The sequence below is a fragment of the Gossypium hirsutum genome, chromosome D06, assembly GCF_007990345.1.
Source record: "Gossypium hirsutum isolate 1008001.06 chromosome D06, Gossypium_hirsutum_v2.1, whole genome shotgun sequence".
Lineage (NCBI taxonomy): Eukaryota > Viridiplantae > Streptophyta > Magnoliopsida > Malvales > Malvaceae > Gossypium > Gossypium hirsutum.
In genome coordinates, this window is record NC_053442.1 from 5,292,249 (window position 1) to 5,303,041 (window position 10,793).

Sequence of the window (10,793 nt, forward strand, 5' to 3'; positions counted from 1 at the left end):
TATTTAATTTTTCTTATATGAAATACTGAAAAGAGCATTTATATGATGCAATTCATTGAATATATAGATAAACAAAATCAACGTTTGCAATTTGCTTAGATCTATATATGGATTTAAGTAAGTATTCCGCTCATGAAATTGAAAATTTGATCAAACAATTAAAAGTTTTAGATTTGAATAAAACATAAATGAACCTTGTGTTTATAAACGTATTGGGATGGAAAGGTAATCTTTCTAATTTTAATGCTGATAACATTTTACTCATTGGAAATTATATAGGGGCATTATTATCGATTAAATTGTGATTAACTCAACAATTTAACATGAAGGACTTGAGAAATCCTAACTTTGTTCTAGGTATTCGAGTACTAAGGGATAAAAAAAACAAAATAATAACATTATCACAAGCTTCATACATGGACAAAATATTGGAAAGTTATGCAAATATCGATTCAAAGAAGGGAACTCAACCCTTTATATTGGGGTTTCATCTTTCTTTGGAGGACTGTACTAAGATAGCAAAAGAAAGAGAGTACATGAGAAAAGTTCATTATGCTTTGGTAGCAGGAAGTTTCATGTACGCTATGTTATGTACACGTTCAGATATTTGTTTGCAGTAAGGTTGGTGAGTCGATATCAAGCAAATCCTTGTCAAACACACTAGTAACACTATAACAAGATAGGTCAATAATGACACACTGAGAACTCTAAGGAGACACGAAATGGCGTCGTTATAGAGTTTGGCGATGCATTCACATGCGTCACCACTGGGTATGTCTTCTTAGGGTTGGCGATGCAAAAACTCATGCGTCTCCATAGCTCAGTCAATATAGATGCTTCCATTATGTCTCTACATCTAGTTAGTGGAGACGCATGTACGTGACGCTATAGTTCAATCTATTGTGACGCGAGACATGAATCTTCACTGTGTCAATAGAGACACATCCATTGTGTCTCCAGCTTTAGTTAGTGAAGAGGCATGTATGCGACTCTAATGCCCCAAAATTTTTAATTTTTGCTTTTGTGTATGTGTGACACAAATATTGTCTGCTTTAGTGGTTAAGTGTTTTGAGGCGTTTGGGAGGTCCCAGGTTCAAGCCATTACTTGGGCAAATTTTTTTTATTTATTTTATGAATAAGCCTTATCTTTGGTCAACAGGCTTTTTAAGTAAAAGTTGGCAAATAATTAATAGAATGAGCCTGCTGGTCTGGTGGTTAAGTGGAGCGTTGATGTGAAGGAGGTTATGTGTTCAAATAGTGGTATAGGCATTATTTTTTCTCACCTATCTAGGAGAGTTTTAGATGAACTAAAAATCTGAATGGTGGAGTGATTTGGGGTTATCAGCTTCTATTCTTAAGGGTTTCTTGTGGGCAATTTCAGCTTCTCTTCTCATTTCTACCCTTTTTGCTGCTGTTTTCTTCTTCCATTGTTTACTTGTGTTGCCAAAAATTTCCATTGAATCCCCTCCCTTTTTCGTTTTCTTTTTCCATCTTTTTTGTTTGTGCAAAGCGTGCAATAGTGTTGTACGGAGCAAATCAAAGGGCTGGTGGTTTCTAATCGACGCTGTGGTTGTGCGGAATCGTGGTTACTTAAGCGAGGGTTTGGAGGCTTGGGAGTGCTTACTCATAAAAAATGATACAGGTCTGTACCCAATTACGCAGAAAACGAGGTTTCGGTGAAAACTAAAAACCATACTGTCGACGCCACACGGGCATGTGGTCGTCCATGTGGTAGGCCGTGTACCCTGACACAGGCGTGTGATCGACGAGGCCAGGTCGTGCGTAAAGGACATGGCCGTGATAGTTAGGTAGGCCGTGTGTGATACACGGGCTGGACTGAATTGGGCCGAGTGAGCCACACGAGCGTGTGGGTCTACACGAGTAGTCCACATGGGCGTGTAGAATTTTGGGCCCACACGGCCAAGGCCAATTTGGGCCGTGTGGGCCTACACGGACAGGCCACACGGGCGTGTGAGCCCATATTTACTGAATTGTTTACTAAGGTTGCACGGGTCGCCCAAGTCGACTGTGAACCCACTGTAAGGTCGGTAAGCACTATTTAGACCCTTAACTCTATGAACTGAATAAATGATGATTGAACTGAGCATGATAACTGTATGCCTGCTTACTGATATATATATGTATATTTACTGATAGTTGCATATAAGCATGTCATTCATTGTATGGTTGCATTGCATTGGGTTGGGATATGGATATTTGGAGGAAGTGTACTGAAAGGCCTGTAGGCCTAAGATCTGGTAGCTCAGCTGCAAATTACTGTTTATGTGCCGCATTTGGTACTACTTAGAGTGTAGGGATGGGTGGGTGATTTAATCCCCACATGGAGTGTATGGTTGGACAGAGATGGTGTATAGAGGCTGGTTGGGTAGGACTTTGCTACTGAATACTGTATATCTATTACTGTTACTGTGATGGGCTAAGGCCCTTGTGCATACTGATACTGATACTGATACTGATACTGAATTGGGTTAATGCCAAACTACTACTGATATTGAAAAGGGCTTAGGCCCATACTGTTTTGACTGTGCATTGTGTTTTTTGTTTGTTTGTTTTTTGCAGGATTACACACTGAGTTTACGTAAACTCACCCCTCTCTATTTAATTTGCACAGATAATCCCTAAACCTAGACAGATTGGTACGGCAGATGACTCGACGGTGACCACAGTTTTTGGACTTCACGATTTTTAACTTATATTTGGGTTACATTATTATTTTTGGGTTATTTTGATGTAATTTGTGGACTTTTAGGGACTCTTGCTTTAATTTAGGCTTTTATTTATTTAAGTATTTTATGGATTTATAACTGCTAGTTGTAAGAAATTTGGTTTTCAAAAAGTTAAAGTATTTTCTAAACTCACGATCACCTAAATTATTTTTGGAAAAGCTTCCGCAACGAGAGGTGTTTTTAAAAAAAATAATTTAAACGAGTAAAACGTTTTCTTTTAGAACTAATAAGAGTTTAAAGAAGATAATAACATGGGAATGTTTTATTTCGCGACAACTTAGTTTTCAAGACACACTATCATGTGACATTGCCAAATTCGGCCATAACGTCTAGGCCGAGTTTGGGGTGTTACAGCGACGATATAGTTCGGTCTATGGTGACGCAAGACATGCATCTTTATAAGCATGTCAATGGAGACACATCCATTGTGTCTCTACCTCTAGTTAGTGGGGACACATATGTGCGACACTATAGCTCGGTTTGTATAGACACGTTGTCTGCGTCTTGATAGTATTGTAAGAGGAGACACATTGTCTGCGTCTTGATAGCATTGTTAGAGGAGATGCATTATTCGTGTCTCTACTTCTAGTCAGCAGAAACACATATTTGCGTCTCTATAATTTAGTCTATAGAGAAGCATCATTTGTTCTCTATAACCTTTTTAGAGAAGATGCATTCTTTGTGTTTGTAACACCCCTATACCGGTTCGACCTAAGGGACCTGATATAGGAATATTACATTTGGTGCCAAAGTGATTTTGGCTAATCACTAATATATTTGAACATTAAAAAAAAGTTTTTACTAAATTAAATTATATTTTAGTCCCTACTACTTGGAACACACTTGATCTTCCTAAGTACATGTAACACCCCAAATCCGGCCTAGATGTTATGGCCGAATTTGGCAATGTGTCACATGGAATGGATTTTGAAAACGGAGCTAACACGATAAAACCTTTTTTTCCTCAATTTATTAACTCTTATCTGCTTTTATCTATTTCAAAAACGTTTATCCAATTAGTTGATTTGTCTCAAAACGTATCTTTTAGCGGAAGCACAGGAAAATCGTTGTGTTTAAAGAAAATGGTTTGTATTTTTAGAAAACCTTGTTTTAGGTAAAATCATTGCAATTTAATAGACAAATTGAAACCAAATCCTAAAACCAAAGTCAAACAATTATAAAAGTCCAGAGAGTTCCAGATATTACAAACTCTCAAAATTAAATGCCAAAAACTTAATTAAAATCTTAAAACAAAAATTTAACAGTTTACGAACGAGTGGTCACCCTCGAGTCCCCTGCTACATCGATCTGCCTAAGTCTGTAGATTACCTGTACAGAACAGACAGAAGAGGTGAGTTTACGTAAACTCAGTGTGTAACCCAACAAAACTAAGCATGTATAGATACATATTATCAAATACCAGTCAGATACAGACTTGGGCCTAAGCCCATCTCAAATACAGAGTCAGATACAGAATCAGAAATAGATAACAGAATCCTACCCCCATCTTCTACACACCATCTCCGTCCACCCCAACACACCATGTGGGGTTAAAAGCACCCACCCAGCCCTATACACCATATTGTGCCGGTACAACACATAACATATTAAGTGCAGAATGAATATAGACAAAAATCGCCTTTCAGAACACTTCCTCCGTATATAACATCCCACCTCCTATAACAGATACAGAAATAACAGATACCGATATTACATATTAGACATGCTCATTATGCATAGTTACAGATAACAGAATAATCAGTCATGCATACAGTTATCATATCCAGATCAGTATATCAGACTATTAAAACATATATATTAGGATTTATTTAGCCCTTGCCGACCCTACAGTAGGCACATAGTCGTTTAGGACGACCCGAGCAATCCTAGGGAAATTTTCAGAATTATGGGACCACACGCCCGTGTGGCCCACACACTCAGATTGGCCTTGCCCGTGTGGATCACACGGCCTGGCCCAAAAACTCACACGCCCGTGTGGCCCACACGCCTGACTTGGCCTAGCCCGTATGGCTCACACGGCCACGCTTCGGCCACCACACGACCGTGTTCTACGCACGGCCATGCCTTCGTCGATCACACGGCTGTGTCGTTGCACACGACCTACCACACGGATGACCACAAGCTCGTGTGGCATTGACAGAATAGTTTTTCAACTTTTGCCGAATCTCTTTTTCTGCGTTTCAGGTACACACCTGGTATCAATTTGATGCCAAAATGACCCCGAGCATTTCGAAACCGTCGACGGAGAACCTTCATTAATACTACTAAATCAAAGAAACGAAATTCATTGCTCTCAACCTTCGCCAAATACCCAAGGAGAAAGAAGAAGCAAAACAATGAGGTTGTCGACCAATCGAAACAAGGCAGAAGGAAGAATTAAAGGAAAGAAGAAAAGGAAAAAGAAAACGGCAGATTTGGGGAAAAACCAAGTGAAACTAATTTTAGTTTCTTTTCAGAAATTTTTTTTCTGTTTTTTTAAATAACAGATAAAAAAAATATCCCAAAATCCCTAATTTTACTCCAACTAATCCACTAAACTTCAACCACCTAAGAATCCCGATTGCTTCCATCTTCTAACCGATGCCAGAAGTAAAAATTAATACACTTGTTATTGCCGAGATTCAAACACAGAACCTCCAACACACCAACCCCTTACCACTTGAACTAGCAGGCTCATTCTAATATGGATTTGCAAATAATTAAATATAAACCCATTGAACAAAGGTAAGGCTTAGGTAAAAAATTAACAAAAATACTAAGGGTAAGACTTGAACTTAAGACCTCTCACTCACACCGAGAACACATAGCCATTAAAGCAGACAAATACTTGTCTCAATTATTTACCAAACCAAATACAAATTATTTGGGGCGTTACAGTACATGCCATTCTATTCAAAATTTTGAAACATACCCTCTTGGGACTTGGAGATGTGATGAGATGGATGCTCACAACTTCAACTACAACTCTTCAAAATCATTATACCTACGCGTTGAAAATAAACACATTAAGTCGGTGAAGACTTAGTAAGTACCCATGATATTCAAATTCTATTAAATTTCTTAATTCCCAATATCTCGTTTCTTTGTTTATTTATCATATTCATTTGTAGCTTTTTACTTATTTCACAATTTAGTCCTTAAGTTCTCGAATCAACCTATAAAAGTTACTACTCTTTTTGTACATGTATCATATTTCACCATTTAGTGTAAATTTTCATGATTTCCTCACTATTTCTTTCTCAATTTATTTTTACATATTTAACTTACTAGTCATTATTGTTCTTATACTTCCTCAAATACATTCAAATTACTTACGTCTTCACTTTACTAATTCAATATTTTAAACATGAATCGGAGATAAACCTTTACCTTGTAATGAAAATTGTTTACTTTTTTAGCAGAGGTCCAGTAGACTAAATAGAACACTTACGATATACAGAACTGATACAGAAGTGCATTATTATGCACTATTAAACAGAGAGCATTAAAGTGCTATACAGAAAGCACAAATGTGCTAAACGGAGAGTACTAATGTGCTAATAATCGGAGAGCGCGTTAGGGTCCCTTAATGGCATGCCACTAATATCCTAGTAGTTCTAATCTCGTCTACTTGGGCAAATTATATCATACACACATATTACTTTTACACTTTTCGGATAATGCTTTTACATACTTTACAATTTAATCTTTGTAATAATAATCCATATACTTATATCTCCACTCTCTTTAATACATGTAATATATCTCTAAATTCAATATTCATCTATAATTCACTAATAATCCTTATCATGTATTTCATATATTACATTTATATATTTTGTAATTTAATCATTAGCACAATATTTTGTGTAGCAATATATTTTATTTTTAATAACACATATAATTTAATTCAATACTTATTAATATTCCAAAATTCACAACAACATCAAATTTTCTCATTTTAAGTATTATACACTTCACTTTTCTATTTCTAATATAAATTTTCTCAAATTTATGATTTAACCCTTAATTTCCACAACTTAGGAAATAATTGTAGTTTAGATTACAAATTCATATATTCTTTTATTTTTCACTATGTGCTTCATTATCAATATTTCCTTGTAAACTTTTATAACTTTCCAATTTAATCACCTTTTTGCATAAAAGTTCTCTATTCATTATTACACAATTTTTCTTTGACATCTCACTTAATTTACATAATTAATTCCACTATCTCATTTTCCACATCAAATTTCTATGTATTTCACTTGTATTATTTCCACCACATGTATTTCTCAAGTCTTTCAATTTAGCCCTTGTTTCCATAAAATTTCACATTTTCCATAATTTCACTTATCTAATACTTTGTATATTTTTCGCTAACACATAACCAAACTATTATACTTTTATTATAATTTCCTCATTCACTTAAGAAATTATTTCACACTATATATATATTTACTTAATTACCACTTAGTTTACAAAGATCACATTTTAATCCTTAAATAACAAGGAAGTTCAAGGGTACTTACCTCTTTTCTATCAAAATCTCTTGTTTTGCCCTTCTCCTACCACTTGATTCACTTACTCAACTTCTCTCTTCATCATGTCAAAAACACAATATTTCCTCATGAGAAATCTTTACTTTAACTCCATTTTTATGCTTTTCTATCACTACTAAACTTAAAAAATAACATAAAACCTTAACATCCATACCTTATTCTCCTGAAACCAAACTTTAACTTGACTTTCTCTTTCCTCCAACTTCTATTTTCTTGAATCTAACTTGATATTCTAGCTCCCCATAGTCTCCTTATTATTTTTCTCTCTTGGTGGCTATGAAAATTCTTTTGATTTCAAACTGAAAATGGTAGATTTTTGGTAAAAAGACCAAATTGTAAAGAAAAGAAACTGTTTTTCTTTCTTCTTCTCACGTTAGTAGCATGGAAAGATGAAGAGAATTCTTCATATTTCTTTTCTTATATACTAAATAAAATAATAATAAAACATGAAATTTAGACGAATATTTATTTATTTATTTATTTAATCTAAAATATCACAAACATCATCATTACCCTTCAAAATATCTTTCTTGCTAGATGACAATTTTGTCCCTTATGATCTTTCAAAATTCCTTCATTGAATCATCACTCATTTTAGTAAAATTGTGATTTAACCCCTCATACTTTTTCCACTTATTCAATTTGGTCCTAATTTATCCATTATCTTTTGTTTCTAAATCCTTCCACCTTTAAAATAATTTCACTATTGGTCCTTCAACTTTTTCATATTTACACTTTAACCCCTCAAATTTTGAGTATTTACTCTTGGGAAATTTTTTTTCTAACTTTTGCAATTTAGTCCTTTCTTGAATTAATACATTATAATATACTTCCTAAATAGATTTTGTTGACATAACTCAAACTTTCCCCCCCTTTTTTTCACTTTATTTCCTTATTTTACTATATCAAAGATAATATATCACTTTCTTACTGTAGCAACTTTCGGGGTGTTATAGTGTCTCTACCTCTAGTCAATGAGACATAGTGCACCTCTATAGCACAATTTATAGAGAGACGTGGTTTGCATTTCTATTGCCTCTAGTACGATATTCGGTGGGGCTCGAGTCCATATTACTAATCAATTATTAATAATAGAAATAAATCACTAAAAAAATACTAACCAAATAATTAAATTAACTTGATATATCAAGTTTCCAAATGTAGCTTGCTTACAAGTTGTAACATCTCAGTTTCCAATGGTGCTGAAAACGGTGGTTTTAAGAACCCCATTTTTTTATGGTTGAGTTCGTAAATATTATTTAATAATATTTACAAGATAAATGTAGTCTTACTCTGAATTTTGATTTTATAAATTTTATTAATTGGTTAGTTAGTCAAAGTACAAGTGATTTATATCGAAAGTCATTGGTTTTAAAAAATGAAGTATCGATACCTCGTTTTCATAAATCGAGCTAGTAAACATTTTTTATTAAATAATTGTGGAGTTTTTATTTAAGTATATTGAAGTCTGGTCCAGAAATTGTGATGATTAGATGGTTAATTAAGAAAAAAAGACTAAATCGTAAAAAACATAAAAAATGAATTGCTAAAGATTTTAATTATTAAAAGAGTTAAATGGAAATTGAACCATTAGAAGACATAGTGGACGGTTGGTGGGGCCTTTGATTGTTAATTGTATTAAAAAGAAGAAGAAGAAAATTTTCATTAATTAAAATTATAAAGTATAAAATGATAAAAACAAATAAAAGAATATGAAAAGAAAGGTTGTTCATCATTTTGCTTCTACCATCAAAACCAAAAAAGAAGAAATTGAGGAAACCATTGTTCCTAAAATTTCAAGCTTCGAACATTTGCATGATCAAGACCCGATAAATAATCGAGGAAAAAGGGGAAATTTTTAGATTAGTCCCTAATACTCTTATCCTTATTGGTTGTTCCTGGTAAGTTCATATGGGGCTTATTTTATTAATTGAAGATATATATTTTTTGTTATATTGTGTTGTTTTATAGTCGAATTGTTGTTACATATTGTTTTGACATCAAAAGGATTAAATCAAAAAATATGAAGTATTTATATGTAAATTAGATATTGACCAGGTGACAATAGATTAATGGTATGCAATAAATACTATGGAATTGAATGTAAATTAGTGAAATATTGATTTCTGCAATGGACTAAACTGTTTAAGATGGAAAATAGTGTATTTTGATGTAGGTATAAGGAAAATACAAAGTTTTCGACAAATAGCTAGAGGTTACGGTTTGTGTTTCTATAACCTGAACTATTTGTAAATTGTTGCATATTGAACTGTTGTTGCATGATAAGAACATAAGGTGAGATAATTTAGTATATGTTTATATAAATGTGTAATTGAATGGATATAGAGATAATTGATGTTATCATTGTTGGGGAAAATGAGTTTGAAAAACGTAGCGAAAAATAAATTTAGGGAAAATAAAGTTTTAATTTTTTTTCAAAATAAGATCTTGGTTGTGATATCTAAAGTAATAAATACTTAATCAAAATTGGACCTTTTCGATTCATTTAGGATGAACACTTCGATTGAGTACGTTCTCTGCTATCCTCAAGCTCACGTCTACCGAGTGTGGGCCCGCTTCGAATAAAAAAATTCACAAAAATTACCAATGGGGTAATTTTGTAATTTTTCTAAACTTTTGGGTCAAATTATAAATAAAAAATATCTCTAGAAATTTTCTGAAATAATCTCTTCAAAGAATTTTCCCTTTACAACTTTCTTTTGAATTCAAGTATGTGTTGAATAATGACCCAAGACTTTCTTTATATAGGGAGAATTTATAGAGTTTAACTATGATTAAATTTAATCACTTTAATATTAAATTAATATAATATAAATATTAAGTTACTATTAAATTAAATTAAATTAATATTTACAAGATAAAAATTAAATTAAATTTAAGATTAAGAGAATCACTTTAATATTAAATGAATAAAATACTATTAAGATAAGTATTAAATTAAAATTTAATATTAAACTATTAAAATAATGTTATTTTTGGAAAAGTTAATCTGAAATCAAATTCTCTAGTAAAGTCCCAGTAGGAGTGTAACTCTTCCATTGCTTAACCACTGAAGACCAACCGCCATCGGCCATCGGGACACTGCCGTCACAGTTGTCGGCGCTGCCATGTGCAGTGATGCAGGTGTGACACCCTAACGACACCCCAAGCCGATTCGGTTGCCACTGATTCGATCCGAGTTAATGACAACCTGGTCGGTCTGCTCTAGCCACTGGTTGGACCATCGACCCGGTTCAACCAGTTTTTGGGGCTTGATCTCGATTTGGGCTCCTGTGCCCAATTTACAATCTTAAGTCCAATTTTCAAGTTAAATTACACATTCGGCCAATTGTCTGACTTGAAAATTAATTTTAAAAAAAATCATATTAATTTTAATTAATTTGATTAATTTAATTTTACTTGATCAAAACAATTTTTTCAAAAATCACTTAGATTTTCCAAATTAATTTTTCCAGAAAATTTT